This window comes from Stenella coeruleoalba, assembly GCF_951394435.1.
Source record: "Stenella coeruleoalba genome assembly, contig: scaffold_152, whole genome shotgun sequence".
Taxonomy (NCBI): domain Eukaryota; kingdom Metazoa; phylum Chordata; class Mammalia; order Artiodactyla; family Delphinidae; genus Stenella; species Stenella coeruleoalba.
This window is the reverse complement of record NW_027645953.1, coordinates 225,858-245,384: the sequence shown is the minus strand read 5'-3', so window position 1 is coordinate 245,384 and position 19,527 is coordinate 225,858. Positions and strand designations below refer to the sequence as shown.

Here is a 19,527-nt window from a genome sequence, read left to right as displayed (position 1 = left end):
CTGCACTACAATGAAGTCTCACTTCCTCCCGGTCAAAAGGGCCATCTGAAAAAAGTGTAAAATCCAGAAAGGCAGGACAGGCCATGGAGAACTGGGAGCCTTGTTATGCTGATGGGCGGGATGTAAATTGCCAACAACCACTCGGGAGAAGTGTATGGTGTTTCCTGAAACATCTAAAAAACAAAGCAACAGAACCTAGGGCACTTCCACTTATGGTCCTATAGCTTAGGGAAATTAAAATCAAAAAGACACAGCCACCCCAAAGTTTGGAACGGCTCTGTTTACAAGAACCTCGTTTACAGTACAAGTTCAACATCGCAGAAAGTGAAAAATGGATAAAGAAGTTGTGGTATTTACTTACAAAGCAATATCACTCAGCAATGAAATCTGTGTCATCAGGCCCTTAGCAGCACAATGAGTGGATTCAGGTATGATGATTCTAACTGAAGTAAGTCACACAGAAAAAGAAACATCATAAGATATCAGTAATACACGGAATGTAAACTTGGCTACACAGGAACTGAATTACAGAACAGAACAGGGTCTCAAATTTAGAAAACCAACTTATGCTTGCTTAAGGGTAAAGGTGAGTTGGGGTGCTGCATAAAACCAGAGATTGAAATGAGCACAGATAAAGTTCCTTAAGTCAAATATGGAATAGACAAGAGCTACTCCTTGCTCAACGAAATGGACTCAACACCGCATATTAAACGCCTAAGAATGTACCTGACTAGTAAGTATCTTAAAACCTATGGATTGCTATGTCTCCGAAAGAGAATCAAGCATGTGTACAGGGGCATAAACACAGCAGTGATAGGATTGGAGAGGTTCGGTGAGCAAATGAAGACCCTTTGAAGTCATATTGCATGGTACCCATTACACGGGTCTTAACTCTCCAGGTTTAAGGTATTCTTCCTTCAGCTAAAACATGCATGTGGAACCCAAGTATGATCAACCATGTGAATGGGAGACGTGTTCAAATATGTCTCAGTTTTCCTCCCCTGGTACTCGGGTGCAACATTCCAGATGCTTTACTAACACCTCCCCACTTGGAGAGTCAGTCCCTTTAACCTCCTGTTTGGCCCAGTTTGCAATTTCTGCGGAAGATGAACAGGAATAGCGAGAACCAATGAGAGACTAGCTGGAGGTGTCTGGACGGGCAAATTTAACTCTCATTTCCCACCAGGAAGAGGAAATAACCAAAGGATCAGCGTGCCGGGCCGGAACCAGATTAGGGCCTGAAGCCATCCTGCGGTGTTGCGGCCAGGTCACAAGAAAGCGAGTTGAAGAAAGGAGCTCAGGGGCACTGTAATTCACAAACCTGCAGAGTTATAAATGACAGCTATCGTCCAAAAATAGACTGAAGTAAGGCTGCCAAGAGGACTTGAAAGCGGGGCAGAATTGCAGGAAACCGATTTCAGGAGGTAGACTGGAATTACATTGAAAGCATAGGAAAAGTGGCAGAACGTCCACAATGATGCACTTGGCCAAAAAGGGCGTATGCGTTTTTTCCTGAATATATTCAGGAAAAAACGCATACGCCCTTTTTGGCCAACCAAGCAAGCTTGCAAAGGAAATCTGCACTACAATGAAGTCTCACTTCCCCCCGGTCAAAAGGGCCATCTGAAAAAAGTGTAAAATCCAGAAAGGCAACAGGCCATTGAGAACTGGGAGCCTTGTTATGCTGAAGGGCCGGATGTAAATTGCCAACAGACACTTGGGAGAAGTGTATGGTGTTTCCTGAAACATCTAAAAAACAAAGCAACAGAGCCTAGGGCACTTCCACTTATGGTCCTATAGCTTAGGGAAATTAAAATCAAAAAGACACAGCTCCCCAAAGTTTGGAACGGCTCTGTTTACAAGAACCTCGTTTACAGTACAAGTTCAACATCGCAGAAAGTGAAAAATGGATAAAGAAGTTGTGGTATTCACTTACAAAGCAATATCACTCAGCAATGAAATCTATGTCATCAGGCCCTTAGCAGCACAATGAGTGGATTCAGGTATGATGATTCTAACTGAAATAAGTCACACAGAAAAAGAAACATCATCAGATATCAGTAATACACGGAATGGAAACTTGGCGACACAGGAACTGAATTACAGAACAGAACAGGGTCTCAAATTTAGAAAACAAACTTATGCTTGCTTAAGGGTAAAGGTGAGTTGGGGTGCTGCATAAAACCAGAGATTGAAATGAGCACAGATAAAGTTCCTTAAGTCAAATATGGAATAGACAAGAGCTACTCCTTGCTCAACGAAATGGACTCAACACCGCATATTAAACGCCTAAGAATGTACCTGACTAGTAAGTATCGTAAAACCTATGGATTGCTATGTCTCCAAAAGAGAATCAAGCATGTGTGCAGGGGCATAAATGCAGCAGTGATAGGATTGGAGAGGTTCGGTGAGCAAATGAAGACCCTTTGATGTCATATTGCATGGTACCCATTACACGGGTCTCAACTCTCCAGGTTTAAGGTATTCTTCCTTCAGCTAAAACATGCATGTGGAACCCAAGTATGATCAACCATGTGAACGGGAGACTTGTTCAAATATGTCTCAGTTTTCCTCCCCTGGTACTCGGGTGCAACATTCCAGACGCTTTACTAACACTCTCCCCACTTGGAGAGTCAGCGACTTTAAACTCCTGTTTGGCCCAGGTTGCAATTTCTGCGGAAGATGAACAGGAATAGCGAGAACCAATGAGAGGCTAGCTGGAGGTGTCTGGACGGGCAAATTTAACTGTCATTTCCCACCAGGAAGAGGAATTAACCAAAGGCTCAGCGTGCCGGGCCGGAACCAGATTAGGGCCTGAAGCCATCCTGCGGTGTTGCGGCCAGGTCACAAGAAAGCGAGTTGAAGAAAGGAGCTCAGGGGCACTGTAATTCACAAACCTGCAGAGTTATAAATGACAGCTATCGTCCAAAAATAGACTGAAGTAAGGCTGCCAAGAGGACTTGAAAGCGGGGCAGAATTGCAGGAAACCGATTTCAGGAGGTAGACTGGAATTGCATTGAAAGCATAGGAAAAGAGGCAGAACGTCCACAATGATGCACTTGGCCAAAAAGGGCGTATGCGTTTTTTCCTGAATATATTCAGGAAAAAACGCATACGCCCTTTTTGGCCAACCAAGCAAGCTTGCAAAGGAAATCTGCACTACAATGAAGTCTCACTTCCCCCCGGTCAAAAGGGCCATCTGAAAAAAATGTAAAATCCAGAAAGGCAGGACAGGCCATGGAGAACTGGGAGCCTTGTTATGTTGATGGGCGGGATGTAAATTGCCAACAACCACTCGGGAGAAGTGTATGGTGTTTCCTGAAACATCTAAAAAACAAAGCAACAGAACCTAGGGCACTTCCACTTATGGTCCTATAGCTTAGGGAAATTAAAATCAAAAAGACACAGCCACCCCAAAGTTTGGAACGGCTCTGTTTACAAGAACCTCGTTTACAGTACAAGTTCAACATCGCAGAAAGTGAAAAATGGATAAAGAAGTTGTGGTATTTACTTACAAAGCAATATCACTCAGCAATGAAATCTGTGTCATCAGGCCCTTAGCAGCACAATGAGTGGATTCAGGTATGATGATTCTAACTGAAATAAGTCACACAGAAAAAGAAACATCATAAGATATCAGTAATACACGGAATGTAAACTTGGCTACACAGGAACTGAATTACAGAACAGAACAGGGTCTCAAATTTAGAAAACCAACTTATGCTTGCTTAAGGGTAAAGGTGAGTTGGGGTGCTGCATAAAACCAGAGATTGAAATGAGCACAGATAAAGTTCCTTAAGCCAAATATGGAATAGACAAGAGCTACTCCTTGCTCAACGAAATGGACTCAACACCGCATATTAAACGCCTAAGAATGTACCTGACTAGTAAGTATCTTAAAACCTATGGATTGCTATGTCTCCGAAAGAGAATCAAGCATGTGTACAGGGGCATAAACGCAGCAGTGATAGGACTGGAGAGGTTCGGTGAGCAAATGAAGACCCTTTGAAGTCATATTGCATGGTACCCATTCCACGGGTTTCAACTACCCAGGTTTTAGGTATTCTTCCTTCAGCTAAAACATGCATGTGGAACCCAGAGTATGATCAACCATGTGATCGGGAGACGTGTTCAAATATGTCTCAGTTTTCCTCCCCTGGTATTCGGGTGCAACATTCCAGACGCTTTACTAACACTCTCCCCACTTGGAGAGTCAGTCCCTTTAACCTCCTGTTTGGCCCAGTTTGCAATTTCTGCGGAAGATGAACAGGAATAGCGAGAACCAATGAGAGGCTAGCTGGAGGTGTCTGGACGGGCAAATTTAACTCTCATTTCCCACCAGGAAGAGGAAATAACCAAAGGCTCAGCGTGCCGTGCCGGGACCAGATTAGGGCCTGAAGCCATCCTGCGGTGTTGCGGCCAGGTCACAAGAAAGCAAGTTGAAGAAAGGAGCTCAGGGGCACTGTAATTCACAAACCTGCAGAGTTATAAATGACAGCTATCGTCCAAAAATAGACTGAAGTAAGGCTGCCAAGAGGACTTGAAAGCGGGGCAGAATTGCAGGAAACCGATTTCAGGAGGTAGACTGGAATTGCATTGAAACCATAGGAAAAGAGGCAGAACGTCCACAATGATGCACTTGGCCAAAAAGGGCGTATGCGTTTTTTCCTGAATATATTCAGGAAAAAACGCATACGCCCTTTTTGGCCAACCAAGCAAGCTTGCAAAGGAAATCTGCACTACAATGAAGTCTCACTTCCCCCCGGTCAAAAGGGCCATCTGAAAAAAGTGTAAAATCCAGAAAGGCAGGACAGGCCATGGAGAACTGGGAGCCTTGTTATGCTGATGGGCGGGATGTAAATTGCCAACAACCACTCGGGAGAAATGTATGGTGTTTCCTGAAACATCTAAAAAACAAAGCAACAGAACCTAGGGCACTTCCACTTATGGTCCTATAGCTTAGGGAAATTAAAATCAAAAAGACACAGCCACCCCAAAGTTTGGAACGGCTCTGTTTACAAGAACCTCGTTTACAGTACAAGTTCAACATCGCAGAAAGTGAAAAATGGATAAAGAAGTTGTGGTATTTACTTACAAAGCAATATCACTCAGCAATGAAATCTGTGTCATCAGGCCCTTAGCAGCACAATGAGTGGATTCAGGTATGATGATTCTAACTGAAGTAAGTCACACAGAAAAAGAAACATCATAAGATATCAGTAATACACGGAATGTAAACTTGGCTACACAGGAACTGAATTACAGAACAGAACAGGGTCTCAAATTTAGAAAACCAACTTATGCTTGCTTAAGGGTAAAGGTGAGTTGGGGTGCTGCATAAAACCAGAGATTGAAATGAGCACAGATAAAGTTCCTTAAGCCAAATATGGAATAGACAAGAGCTACTCCTTGCTCAACGAAATGGACTCAACACCGCATATTAAACGCCTAAGAATGTACCTGACTAGTAAGTATCTTAAAACCTATGGATTGCTATGTCTCCGAAAGAGAATCAAGCATGTGTACAGGGGCATAAACGCAGCAGTGATAGGATTGGAGAGGTTCGGTGAGCAAATGAAGACCCTTTGAAGTCATATTGCATGGTACCCATTCCACGGGTTTCAACTACCCAGGTTTAAGGTATTCTTCCTTCAGCTAAAACATGCATGTGGAACCTAGAGTATGATCAACCATGTGATCGGGAGACGTGTTCAAATATGTCTCAGTTTTCCTCGCCTGGTACTCGGGTGCAACATTCCAGATGCTTTACTAACACTCTCCCCACTTGGAGAGTCAGTCCCTTTAACCTCCAGTTTGGCCCAGTTTGCAATTTCTGCGGAAGATGAACAGGAATAGCGAGAACCAATGAGAGGCTAGCTGGAGGTGTCTGGACGGGCAAATTTAACTCTCATTTCCCACCAGGAAGAGGAATTAACCAAAGGCTCCGCATGCCGGGCCGGAACCAGATTAGGGCCTGAAGCCATCCTGCGGTGTTGCGGCCAGGTCACAAGAAAGCGAGTTGAAGAAAGGAGCTCAGGGGCACTGTAATTCACAAACCTGCAGAGTTATAAATGACAGCTATCGTCCAAAAATAGACTGAAGTAAGGCTGCCAAGAGGACTTGAAAGCGGGGCAGAATTGCAGGAAACCGATTTCAGGAGGTAGACTGGAATTGCATTGAAAGCATAGGAAAAGAGGCAGAACGTCCACAATGATGCACTTGGCCAAAAAGGGCGTATGCGTTTTTTCCTGAATATATTCAGGAAAAAACGCATACGCCCTTTTTGGCCAACCAAGCAAGCTTGCAAAGGAAATCTGCACTACAATGAAGTCTCACTTCCCCCCGGTCAAAAGGGCCATCTGAAAAAAGTGTAAAATCCAGAAAGGCAGGACAGGCCATGGAGAACTGGGAGCCTTGTTATGCTGATGGGCGGGATGTAAATTGCCAACAGACACTGGGGAGAAGTGTATGGTGTTTCCTGAAACATCTAAAAAACAAAGCAACAGAGCCTAGGGCACTGCCACTTATGGTCCTATAGCTTAGGGAAATTAAAATCAAAAAGACACAGCCACCCCAAAGTTTGGGACGCCTCTGTTTACAAGAACCTCGTTTACAGTACAAGTTCAACATCGCAGAAAGTGAAAAATGGATAAAGAAGTTGTGGTATTTACTTACAAAGCAATATCACTCAGCAATGAAATCTATGTCATCAGGCCCTTAGCATCACAATGAGTGGATTCAGGTATGATGATTCTAACTGAAGTAAGTCACACAGAAAAAGAAACATCATAAGATATCAGTAATACACGGAATGTAAACTTGGCTACATAGGAACTGAATTACAGAACAGAACAGGGTCTCAAATTTAGAAAACCAACTTATGCTTGCTTAAGGGTAAAGGTGAGTTGGGGTGCTGCATAAAACCAGAGATTGAAATGAGCACAGATAAAGTTCCTTAAGTCAAATATGGAATAGACAAGAGCTACTCCTTGCTCAACGAAATGGACTCAACACCGCATATTAAACGCCTAAGAATGTACCTGACTAGTAAGTATCTTAAAACCTATGGATTGCTATGTCTCCGAAAGAGAATCAAGCATGTGTGCAGGGGCATAAACGCAGCAGTGATAGGATTGGAGAGGTTCGGTGAGCAAATGAAGACCCTTTGAAATCATATTGCATGGTACCCATTACACGGGTCTCAACTCTCCAGGTTTAAGGTATTCTTCCTTCAGCTAAAACATGCATGTGGAATCCAAGTATGATCAACCATGTGAACGGGAGACGTGTTCAAATATGTCTCAGTTTTCCTCCCCTGGTACTCGGGTGCAACATTCCAGACGCTTTACTAACACTCTCCCCACTTGGAGAGTCACCGCCTTTAACCTCCTGTTTGGCCCAGTTTGCAATTTCTGCGGAAGATGAACAGGAATAGCGAGAACCAATGAGAGGCTAGCTGGAGGTGTCTGGACGGGCAAATTTAACTCTCATTTCCCACCAGGAAGAGGAAATAACCAAAGGCTCAGCGTGCCGTACCGGAACCAGATTAGGGCCTGAAGCCATCCTGCGGTGTTGCGGCCAGCTCAAAAGAAAGCGAGTTGAAGAAAGGAGCTCAGGGGCACTGTAATTCACAAACCTGCAGAGTTATAAATGACAGCTATCGTCCAAAAATAGACTGAAGTAAGGTTGCCAAGAGGACTTGAACGCGGGGCAGAATTGCAGGAAACCAATTTTAGGAGGTAGACTGGAATTGCATTGAAAGCATAGGAAAAGAGGCAGAACGTCCACAATGATGCACTTGGCCGAAAAGGGCGTATGAGTTTTTTCCTGAATATATTCAAGAAAAAACGCATACGCCCTTTTTGGCCAACCAAGCAAGCTTGCAAAGGAAATCTGCACTACAATGAAGTCTCACTTCCCCCCGGTCAAAAGGGCCATCTGAAAAAAGTGTAAAATCCAGAAAGGCAGCACAGGCCATGGAGAACTGGGAGCCTTGTTATGCTGATGGGTGGGATGTAAATTGCCAACAACCACTCGGGAGAAGTGTATGGTGTTTCCTGAAACATCTAAAAAACAAAGCAACAGAACCTAGGGCACTTCCACTTATGGTCCTATAGCTTAGGGAAATTAAAATGAAAAAGACACAGCCACCCCAAAGTTTGGAACGGCTCTGTTTACAAGAACCTCGTTTACAGTACAAGTTCAACATCGCAGAAAGTGAAAAATGGATAAAGAAGTTGTGGTATTTACTTACAAAGCAATATCACTCAGCAATGAAATCTGTGTCATCAGGCCCTTAGCATCACAATGAGTGGATTCAGGTATGATGATTCTAACTGAAGTAAGTCACACAGAAAAAGAAACATCATAAGATATCACTAATACACGGAATGTAAACATGGCTACACAGGAACTGAATTACAGAACAGAACAGGGTCTCAAATTTAGAAAACCAACTTATGTTTGCTTAAGGGTAAAGGTGAGTTGGGGTGCTGCATAAAACCAGAGATTGAAATGAGCACAGATAAAGTTCCTTAAGTCAAATATGGAATAGACAAGAGCTACTCCTTGCTCAACGAAATGGACTCAACACCGCATATTAAACACCTAAGAATGTACCTGACTAGTAAGTATCTTAAAACCTATGGATTGCTATGTCTCAGAAAGAGAATCAAACATGTGTACAGGGGCATAAACGCAGCAGTGATAGGATTGGAGAGGTTCGGTGAGCAAATGAAGACCCTTTGAAATCATATTGCATGGTACCCATTCCACGGGTTTCAACTACCCAGGTTTAAGGTATTCTTCCTTCAGCTAAAACATGCATGTGGAACCTAGAGTATGATCAACCATGTGATCGGGAGACGTGTTCAAATATGTCTCAGTTTTCGTACCCTGGTACTCGGGTGCAACATTCCAGACGCTTTACTAACACTCTCCCCACTTGGAGAGTCAGTCCCTTTAACCTCCTGTTTGGCCCAGTTTGCAATTTCTGCGGAAGATGAACAGGAATAGCGAGAACCAATGAGAGGCTAGCTGGAGGTGTCTGGACGGGCAAATTTAACTCTCATTTCCCACCAGGAAGAGGAATTAACCAAAGGCTCAGCATGCCGGGCCGGAACCAGATTAGGGCCTGAAGCCATCCTGCGGTGTTGCGGCCAGGTCACAAGAAAGCGAGTTGAAGAAAGGAGCTCAGGGGCACTGTAATTCACAAACCTGCAGAGTTATAAATGACAGCTATCGTCCAAAAATAGACTGAAGTAAGGCTGCCAAGAGGACTTGAAAGCGGGGCAGAATTGCAGGAAACCGATTTCAGGAGGTAGACTGGAATTGCATTGAAAGCATAGGAAAAGAGGCAGAACGTCCACAATGATGCACTTGGCCAAAAAGGGCGTATGCGTTTTTTCCTGAATATATTCAGGAAAAAACGCATACGCCCTTTTTGGCCAACCAAGCAAGCTTGCAAAGGAAATCTGCACTACAATGAAGTCTCACTTCCCCCCGGTCAAAAGGGCCATCTGAAAAAAGTGTAAAATCCAGAAAGGCAGGACAGGCCATGGAGAACTGGGAGCCTTGTTATGCTGATGGGCGGGATGTAAATTGCCAACAACCACTCGGGAGAAGTGTATGGTGTTTCCTGAAACATCTAAAAAACAAAGCAACAGAGCCTAGGGCACTTCCACTTATGGTCCTATAGCTTAGGGAAATTAAAATCAAAAAGACACAGCCACCCCAAAGTTTGGGACGCCTCCGTTTACAAGAACCTCGTTTACCGTACAAGTTCAATATCACAGAAAGTGAAAAATGGATAAAGAACTTGTGGTACTTACGTACGATGCAGTATCACTCAGCAATGAAATCTATGTCATCAGGCCCGTAGCAGCATAATGAGTGGATTCAGGTACGATGATTCTAACTGAAATAAGTCACACAGAAAAAGAAACATCATAAGATATCAGTAATACACGGAATGTAAACTTGGCTACACAGGAACTGAATTACAGAACAGAACAGGGTCTCAAATTTAGAAAACCAACTTATGCTTGCTTAAGGGTAAAGGTGAGTTGGGGTGCTGCATAAAACCAGAGATTGAAATGAGCACAGATAAAGTTCCTTAAGCCAAATATGGAATAGACAAGAGCTACTCCTTGCTCAACGAAATGGACTCAACACCCCATATTAAACCCCTAAGAATGTACCTGACTAGTAAGTATCTTAAAACCTATGGATTGCTATGTCTCCGAAAGAGAATCAAGCATGTGTACAGGGGCATAAACGCAGCAGTGATAGGATTGGAGAGGTTCGGTGAGCAAATGAAGACCCTTTGAAGTCATATTGCATGGTACCCATTCCACGGGTTTCAACTACCCAGGTTTAAGGTATTCTTCCTTCAGCTAAAACATGCATGTGGAACCTAGAGTATGATCAACCATGTGATCGGGAGACGTGTTCAAATATGTCTCAGTTTTCCTCCCCTGGTACTCGGGTGCAACATTCCAGACGCTTTACTAACACTCTCCCCACTTGGAGAGTCAGTCCCTTTAACCTCCTGTTTGGCGCAGTTTGCAATTTCTGCGGAAGATGAACAGGAATAGCGAGAACCAATGAGAGGCTAGCTGGAGGTGTCTGGACGGGCAAATTTAACTCTCATTTCCCACCAGGAAGAGGAATTAACCAAAGGCTCAGCATGCCGGGCCGGAACCAGATTAGGGCCTGAAGCCATCCTACGGTGTTGCGGCCAGGTCACAAGAAAGCGAGTTGAAGAAAGGAGCTCAGGGGCACTGTAATTCACAAACCTGCAGAGTTATAAATGACAGCTATCGTCCAAGAATAGACTGAAGTAAGGCCACCAAGAGGACTTGAAAGCAGGGCAGAATTGCAGGAAACCGATTTTAGGAGGTAGACTGGAATTGCATTGAAAGCATAGGAAAAGAGGCAGAACGTCCACAATGATGCACTTGGCCAAAAAGGGCGTATGCGTTTTTTCCTGAATATATTCAGGAAAAAACGCATACGCCCTTTTTGGCCAACCAAGCAAGCTTGCAAAGGAAATCTGCACTACAATGAAGTCTCACTTCCCCCTGGTCAAAAGGGCCATCTGAAAAAAGTGTAAAATCCAGAAAGGCAGGACAGGCCATGGAGAACTGGGAGCCTTGTTATGCTGATGGGCGGGATGTAAATTGCCAACAACCACTCGGGAGAAGTGTATGGTGTTTCCTGAAACATCTAAAAAACAAAGCAACAGAACCTAGGGCACTTCCACTTATGGTCCTATAGCTTAGGGAAATTAAAATCAAAAAGACACAGCCACCCCAAAGTTTGGGACGCCTCTGTTTACAAGAACCTCGTTTACAGTACAAGTTTAACATCACAGAAAGTGAAAAATGGATAAAGAACTTGTGGTACTAACGTACAATGCAGTATCACTCAGCAATGAAATCTATGTCATCAGGCCCGTAGCAGCATAATGAGTGGATTCAGGTACGATGATTCTAACTGAAATAAGTCACACAGAAAAAGAAACATCATAAGATATCACTAATACACGGAATGTAAACTTGGCTACACAGGAACTGCATTCCAAAACAGAACAGGGTCTCAAACTTAGAAAACCAACTTATGCTTGCTTAAGGGTAAAGGTGAGTTGGGGTGCTGCATAAAACCAGAGATTGAAATGAGCACAGATAAAGTTCCTTAAGCCAAATATGGAATAGATAAGAGCTACTCCTTGCTCAACGAAATGGACTCAACACCCCATATTAAACGCCTAAGAATGTACCTGACTAGTAAGTATCTTAAAACCTATGGATTGCTATGTCTCCGAAAGAGAATCAAGCATGTGTACAGGGGCATAAACGCAGCAGTGATAGGATTGGAGAGGTTCGGTGAGCAGATGAAGACCCTTTGAAGTCATATTGCATGGTACCCATTCCACGGGTTTCAACTACCCAGGTTTAAGGTATTCTTCCTTCAGCTAAAACATGCATGTGGAACCTAGAGTATGATCAACCATGTGATCGGGAGACGTGTTCAAATATGTCTCAGTTTTCCTCCCCTGGTACTCGGGTGCAACATTCCAGACGCTTTACTAACACTCTCCCCACTTGGAGAGTCAGCGCCTTTAACCTCCTGTTTGGCCCAGTTTGCAATTTCTGCGGAAGATGAACAGGAATAGCGAGAACCAATGAGAGGCTAACTGGAGGTGTCTGGACGGGCAAATTTAACTCTCATTTCCCACCATGAAGAGGAAATAACCAAAGGCTCAGCGTGCCGTGCCGGAACCAGATTAGGGCCTGAAGCCAGCCTGCGGTGTTGTGGCCAGGTCACAAGAAAGCAAGTTGAAGAAAGGAGCTCAGGGGCACTGTAATTCACAAACCTGCAGAGTTATAAATGACAGCTATCGTCCAAAAATAGACTGAAGTAAGGCTGCCAAGAGGACTTGAAAGCGGGGCAGAATTGCAGGAAACCAATTTCAGGAGGTAGACTGGAATTGCATTGAAAGCATAGGAAAAGAGGCAGAACGTCCACAATGATGCACTTGGCCAAAAAGGGCGTATGCGTTTTTTCCTGAATATATTCAGGAAAAAACGCATACGCCCTTTTTGGCCAACCAAGCAAGCTTGCAAAGGAAATCTGCACTACAATGAAGTCTCACTTCCCCCCGGTCAAAAGGGCCATCTGAAAAAAGTGTAAAATCCAGAAAGGCAGGACAGGCCATGGAGAACTGGGAGCCTTGTTATGCTGATGGGTGGGATGTAAATTGCCAACAACCACTCGGGAGAAGTGTATGGTGTCTCCTGAAACATCTAAAAAACAAAGCAACAGAACCTAGGGCACTTCCACTTATGGTCCTATAGCTTAGGGAAATTAAAATCAAAAAGACACAGCCACCCCAAAGTTTGGAACGGCTCTGTTTACAAGAACCTCGTTTACAGTACAAGTTCAACATCGCAGAAAGTGAAAAATGGATAAAGAAGTTGTGGTATTTACTTACAAAGCAATATCACTCAGCAATGAAATCTGTGTCATCAGGCCCTTAGCAGCACAATGAGTGGATTCAGGTATGATGATTCTAACTGAAATAAGTCACACAGAAAAAGAAACATCATAAGATATCAGTAATACACGGAATGTAAACTTGGCTACACAGGAACTGAATTACAGAACAGAACAGGGTCTCAAATTTAGAAAACCAACGTATTCTTGCTTAAGGGTAAAGGTGAGTTGGGGTGCTGCATAAAACCAGAGATTGAAATGAGCACAGATAAAGTTCCTTAAGCCAAATATGGAATAGACAAGAGCTACTCCTTGCTCAACGAAATGGACTCAACACCCCATATTAAACGCCTAAGAATGTACCTGACTAGTAAGTATCTTAAAACCTATGGATTGCTATGTCTCCGAAAGAGAATCAAGCATGTGTACAGGGGCATAAACGCAGCAGTGATTGGATTGGAGAGGCTCGGTGAGCAAATGAAGACCCTTTGAAGTCATATTGCATGGTACCCATTCCACGGGTTTCAACTACCCAGGTTTAAGGTATTCTTCCTTCAGCTAAAACATGCATGTGGAACCTAGAGTATGATCAACCATGTGATCGGGAGATGTGTTCAAATATGTCTCAGTTTTCCTCCCCTGGTACTCGGGTGCAACATTCCAGACGCTTTACTAACACTCTCCCCACTTGGAGAGTCAGTCCCTTTAACCTCCTGTTTGGCCCAGTTTGCAATTTCTGCGGAAGATGAACAGGAATAGCGAGAACCAATGAGAGGCTAGCTGGAGGTGTCTGGACGGGCAAATTTAACTCTCATTTCCCACCAGGAAGAGGAATTAACCAAAGGCTCAGCATGCCGGGCCGGAACCAGATTAGGGCCTGAAGCCATCCTGCGGTGTTGCGGCCAGGTCACAAGAAAGCGAGTTGAAGAAAGGAGCTCAGGGGCACTGTAATTCACAAACCTGCAGAGTTATAAATGACAGCTATCGTCCAAAAATAGACTGAAGTAAGGCTGCCAAGAGGACTTGAAAGCGGGGCAGAATTGCAGGAAACCGATTTCAGGAGGTAGACTGGAATTGCATTGAAAGCATAGGAAAAGAGGCAGAACGTCCACAATGATGCACTTGGCCAAAAAGGGCGTATGCGTTTTTTCCTGAATATATTCAGGAAAAAACGCATACGCCCTTTTTGGCCAACCAAGCAAGCTTGCAAAGGAAATCTGCACTACAATGAAGTCTCACTTCCCCCCGGTCAAAAGGGCCATCTGAAAAAAGTGTAAAATCCAGAAAGGCAACAGGTCATTGAGAACTGGGAGCCTTGATATGCTGAAGGGCGGGATGTAAATTGCCAACAGACACTTGGGAGAAGTGTATGGTGTTTCCTGAAACATCTAAAAAACAAAGCAACAGAACCTAGGGCACTTCCACTTATGGTCCTATAGCTTAGGGAAATTAAAATCAAAAAGACACAGCTCCCCAAAGTTTGGAACGGCTCTGTTTACAAGAACCTCGTTTACAGTACAAGTTCAACATCGCAGAAAGTGAAAAATGGATAAAGAAGTTGTGGTATTTACTTACAAAGCAATATCACTCAGCAATGAAATCTGTGTCATCAGGCCCTTAGCAGCACAATGAGTGGATTCAGGTATGATGATTCTAACTGAAGTAAGTCACACAGAAAAAGAAACATCATAAGATATCAGTAATACATGGAATGTAAACTTGGCTACACAGGAACTGAATTACAGAACAGAACAGGGTCTCAAATTTAGAAAACCAACTTATGCTTGCTTAAGGGTAAAGGTGAGTTGGGGTGCTGCATAAAACCAGAGATTGAAATGAGCACAGATAAAGTTCCTTAAGTCAAATATGGAATAGACAAGAGCTACTCCTTGCTCAACGAAATGGACTCAACACCGCATATTAAACGCCTAAGAATGTACCTGACTAGTAAGTATCGTAAAACCTATGGATTGCTATGTCTCCAAAAGAGAATCAAGCATGTGTACACGGGCATAAACGCAGCAGTGATAGGATTGGAGAGGTTCGGTGAGCAAATGAAGACCCTTTGAAGTCATATTGCATGGTACCCATTACACGGGTCTCAACTCTCCAGGTTTAAGGTATTCTTCCTTCAGCTAAACCATGCATGTGGAACCCAAGTATGATCAACCATGTGAACGGGAGACGTGTTCAAATATGTCTCAGTTTTCCTCTCCTGGTACTCGGGTGCAACATTCCAGACGCTTTACTAACACTCTCCCCACTTGGAGAGTCAGCGCCTTTAACCTCCTGTTTGGCCCAGTTTGCAATTTCTGCGGAAGATGAACAGGAATAGTGAGAACCAATGAGAGACTAGCTGGAGGTGTCTGGACGGGCAAATTTAACTCTCATTTCCAACCAGGAAGAGGAATTAACCAAAGGCTCAGCATGCCGGGCCGGAACCAGATTAGGGCCTGAAGCCATCCTGCGGTGTTGCGGCCAGCTCAAAAGAAAGCGAGTTGAAGAAAGGAGCTCAGGGGCACTGTAATTCACAAACCTGCAGAGTTATAAATGACAGCTATCGTCCAAAAATAGACTGAAGTAAGGCTGCCAAGAGGACTTGAAAGCGGGGCAGAATTGCAGGAAACCGATTTCAGGAGGTAGACTGGAATTGCATTGAAAGCATAGGAAAAGAGGCAGAACGTCCACAATGATGCACTTGGCCAAAAAGGGCGTATGCGTTTTTTCCTGAATATATTCAGGAAAAAACGCATACGCCCTTTTTGGCCAACCAAGCAAGCTTGCAAAGGAAATCTGCACTACAATGAAGTCTCACTTCCCCCCGGTCAAAAGGGCCATCTGAAAAAAGTGTAAAATCCAGAAAGGCAGGACAGGACATGGAGAACTGGGAGCCTTGTTATGCTGATGGGCGGGATGTAAATTGCCAATAACCACTCAGGAGAAGTGTATGGTGTTTCCTGAAACATCTAAAAAACAAAGCAACAGAGCCTAGGGCACTTCCACTTATGGTCCTATAGCTTAGGGAAATTAAAATCAAAAAGACACAGCCACCCCAAAGTTTGGAACGGCTCTGTTTACAAGAACCTCGTTTACAGTACAAGTTCAACATCGCAGAAAGTGAAAAATGGATAAAGAAGTTGTGGTATTTACTTACAAAGCAATATCACTCAGCAATGAAATCTGTGTCATCAGGCCCTTAGCAGCACAATGAGTGGATTCAGGTATGATGATTCTAACTGAAGTAAGTCACACAGAAAAAGAAACATCATAAGATATCAGTAATACACGGAATGTAAACTTGGTTACACAGGAACTGAATTACAGAACAGAACAGGGTCTCAAATTTAGAAAACCAACTTATGCTTGCTTAAGGGTAAAGGTGAGTTGGGGTGCTGCATAAAACCAGAGATTGAAATGAGCACAGATAAAGTTCCTTAAGTCAAATATGGAATAGACAAGAGCTACTCCTTGCTCAACGAAATGGACTCAACACCGCATATTAAACGCCTAAGAATGTACCTGACTAGTAAGTATCTTAAAACCTATGGATTGGTATGTCTCCAAAAGAGAATCAAGCATGTGTACAGGGGCATAAACGCAGCAGTGATAGGATTGGAGAGGTTCGGTGAGCAAATGAAGACCCTTTGAAGTCATATTGCATGGTACCCATTACACGGGTCTTAACTCTCCAGGTTTAAGGTATTCTTCCTTCAGCTAAAACATGCATGTGGAACCCAAGTATGATCAACCATGTGAACGGGAGACGTGTTGAAATATGTCTCAGTTTTCCTCCCCTGGTACTCGGGTGCAACATTCCAGACGCTTTACTAACACTCTCCCGACTTGGAGAGTCAGTCCCTTTAACCTCCTGTTTGGCCCAGTTTGCAATTTCTGCGGAAGATGAACAGGAATAGCGAGAACCAATGAGAGGCTAGCTGGAGGTGTCTGGACGGGCAAATTTAACTCTCATTTCCCACCAGGAAGAGGAATTAACCAAAGGCTCAGCATGCCGGGCCGGAACCAGATTAGGGCCTGAAGCCATCCTGCGGTGTTGCGGCCAGGTCACAAGAAAGCGAGTTGAAGAAAGGAGCTCAGGGGCAGTGTAATTCACAAACCTGCAGAGTTATAAATGACAGCTATCGTCCAAAAATAGACTGAAGTAAGGCTGCCAAGAGGACTTGAAAGCGGGGCAGAATTGCAGGAAACCGATTTCAGGAGGTAGACTGGAATTGCATTGAAAGCATAGGAAAAGAGGCAGAACGTCCACAATGATGCACTTGGCCAAAAAGGGCGTATGCGTTTTTTCCTGAATATATTCAGGAAAAAACGCATACGCCCTTTTTGGCCAACCAAGCAAGCTTGCAAAGGAAATCTGCACTACAATGAAGTCTCACTTCCCCCCGGTCAAAAGGGACATCTGAAAAAAGTGTAAAATCCAGAAAGGCAGGACAGGCCATGGAGAACTGGGAGCCTTGTTATGCTGATGGGCGGGATGTAAATTGCCAACAACCACTCGGGAGAAGTGTATGGTGTTTCCTGAAACATCTAAAAAACAAAGCAACAGAGCCTAGGTCACTGCCACTTATGGTCCTATAGCTTAGGGAAATTAAAATGAAAAAGACACAGCCACCCCAAAGTTTGGGGCACCTCTGTTTACAAGAACCTCGTTTACAGTACAAGTTCAACATCGCAGAAAGTGAAAAATGGATAAAGAAGTTGTGGTATTTACTTACAAAGCAATATCACTCAGCAATGAAATCTATGTCATCAGGCCCTTCGCATCACAATGAGTGGATTCAGGTATGATGATTCTAACTGAAATAAGTCACACAGAAAAAGAAACATCATAAGATATCAGTAATACATGGAATGTAAACTTGGCTACACAGGAACTGAATTACAGAACAGAACAGGGTCTCAAATTTAGAAAACCAACTTATGCTTGCTTAAGGGTAAAGGTGAGTTGGGGTGCTGCATAAAACCAGAGATTGAAATGAGCACAGATAAAGTTCCTTAAGTCAAATATGGAATAGACAAGAGCTACTCCTTGCTCAACGAAATGGACTCAACACCGCATATTAAACGCCTAAGAATGTACCTGACTAGTAAGTATCGTAAAACCTATGGATTGCTATGTCTCCAAAAGAGAATCAAGCATGTGTACACGGGCATAAACGCAGCAGTGATAGGATTGGAGAGGTTCGGTGAGCAAATGAAGACCCTTTGAAGTCATATTGCATGGTACCCATTACACGGGTCTCAACTCTCCAGGTTTAAGGTATTCTTCCTTCAGCTAAACCATGCATGTGGAACCCAAGTATGATCAACCATGTGAACGGGAGACGTGTTCAAATATGTCTCAGTTTTCCTCTCCTGGTACTCGGGTGCAACATTCCAGACGCTTTACTAACACTCTCCCCACTTGGAGAGTCAGCGCCTTTAACCACCTGTTTGGCCCAGTTTGCAATTTCTGCGGAAGATGAACAGGAATAGCGAGAACCAATGAGAGACTAGCTGGAGGTGTCTGGACGGGCAAATTTAACTCTCATTTCCCACCAGGAAGAGGAATTAACCAAAGGCTCAGCATGCCGGGCCGGAACCTGATTAGGGCCTGAAGCCATCCTGCGGTGTTGCGGCCAGGTCACAAGAAAGCGAGTTGAAGAAAGGAGCTCAGGGGCACTGTAATTCACAAACCTGCAGAGTTATAAATGACAGCTATCGTCCAAAAATAGACTGAAGTAAGGCTGCCAAGAGGACTTGAAAGCGGGGCAGAATTGCAGGAAACCGATTTCAGGAGGTAGACTGGAATTGCATTGAAAGCATAGGAAAAGAGGCAGAACGTCCACAATGATGCACTTGGCCAATAAGGGCGTATGCGTTTTTTCCTGAATATATTCAGGAAAAAACACATACGCCCTTTTTGGCCAACCAAGCAAGCTTGCAAAGGAAATCTGCACTACAATGAAGTCTCACTTCCCCCCGGTCAAAAGGGCCATCTGAAAAAAGTGTAAAATCCAGAAAGGCAGGACAGGCCATGGAGAACTGGGAGCCTTGTTATGCTGATGGGCGGGATGTAAATTGCCAACAACCACTCAGGAGAAGTGTATGGTGTTTCCTGAAACATCTAAAAAACAAAGCAACAGAGCCTAGGGCACTTCCACTTATGGTCCTATAGCTTAGGGAAATTAAAATCAAAAAGACACAGCCACCCCAAAGTTTGGAACGGCTCTGTTTACAAGAACCTCGTTTACAGTACAAGTTCAACATCGCAGAAAGTGAAAAATGGATAAAGAAGTTGTGGTATTTACTTACAAAGCAATATCACTCAGCAATGAAATCTGTGTCATCAGGCCCTTAGCAGCACAATGAGTGGATTCAGGTATGATGATTCTAACTGAAGTAAGTCACACAGAAAAAGAAACATCATAAGATATCAGTAATACACGGAATGTAAACTTGGCTACACAGGAACTGAATTACAGAACAGAACAGGGTCTCAAATTTAGAAAACCAACTTATGCTTGCTTAAGG

The 19,527-nt window shown here is 43.8% G+C and overlaps 1 long non-coding RNA gene across 2 annotated transcripts in view; it reads right to left on the bottom strand.

Annotated features, from left to right (window-relative positions):
* LOC307181247 overlaps positions 1–19,527 on the bottom strand; it is a 559,683-nt gene that overhangs the window by 445,027 nt on the left and 95,129 nt on the right. For both annotated transcript variants that reach the window (XR_013826220.1, XR_013826221.1), the window contains exon 2: positions 11,411–11,496. This is a non-coding gene — a long non-coding RNA (uncharacterized lncRNA). The remainder of the gene's footprint in view (positions 1–11,410; positions 11,497–19,527) is intronic.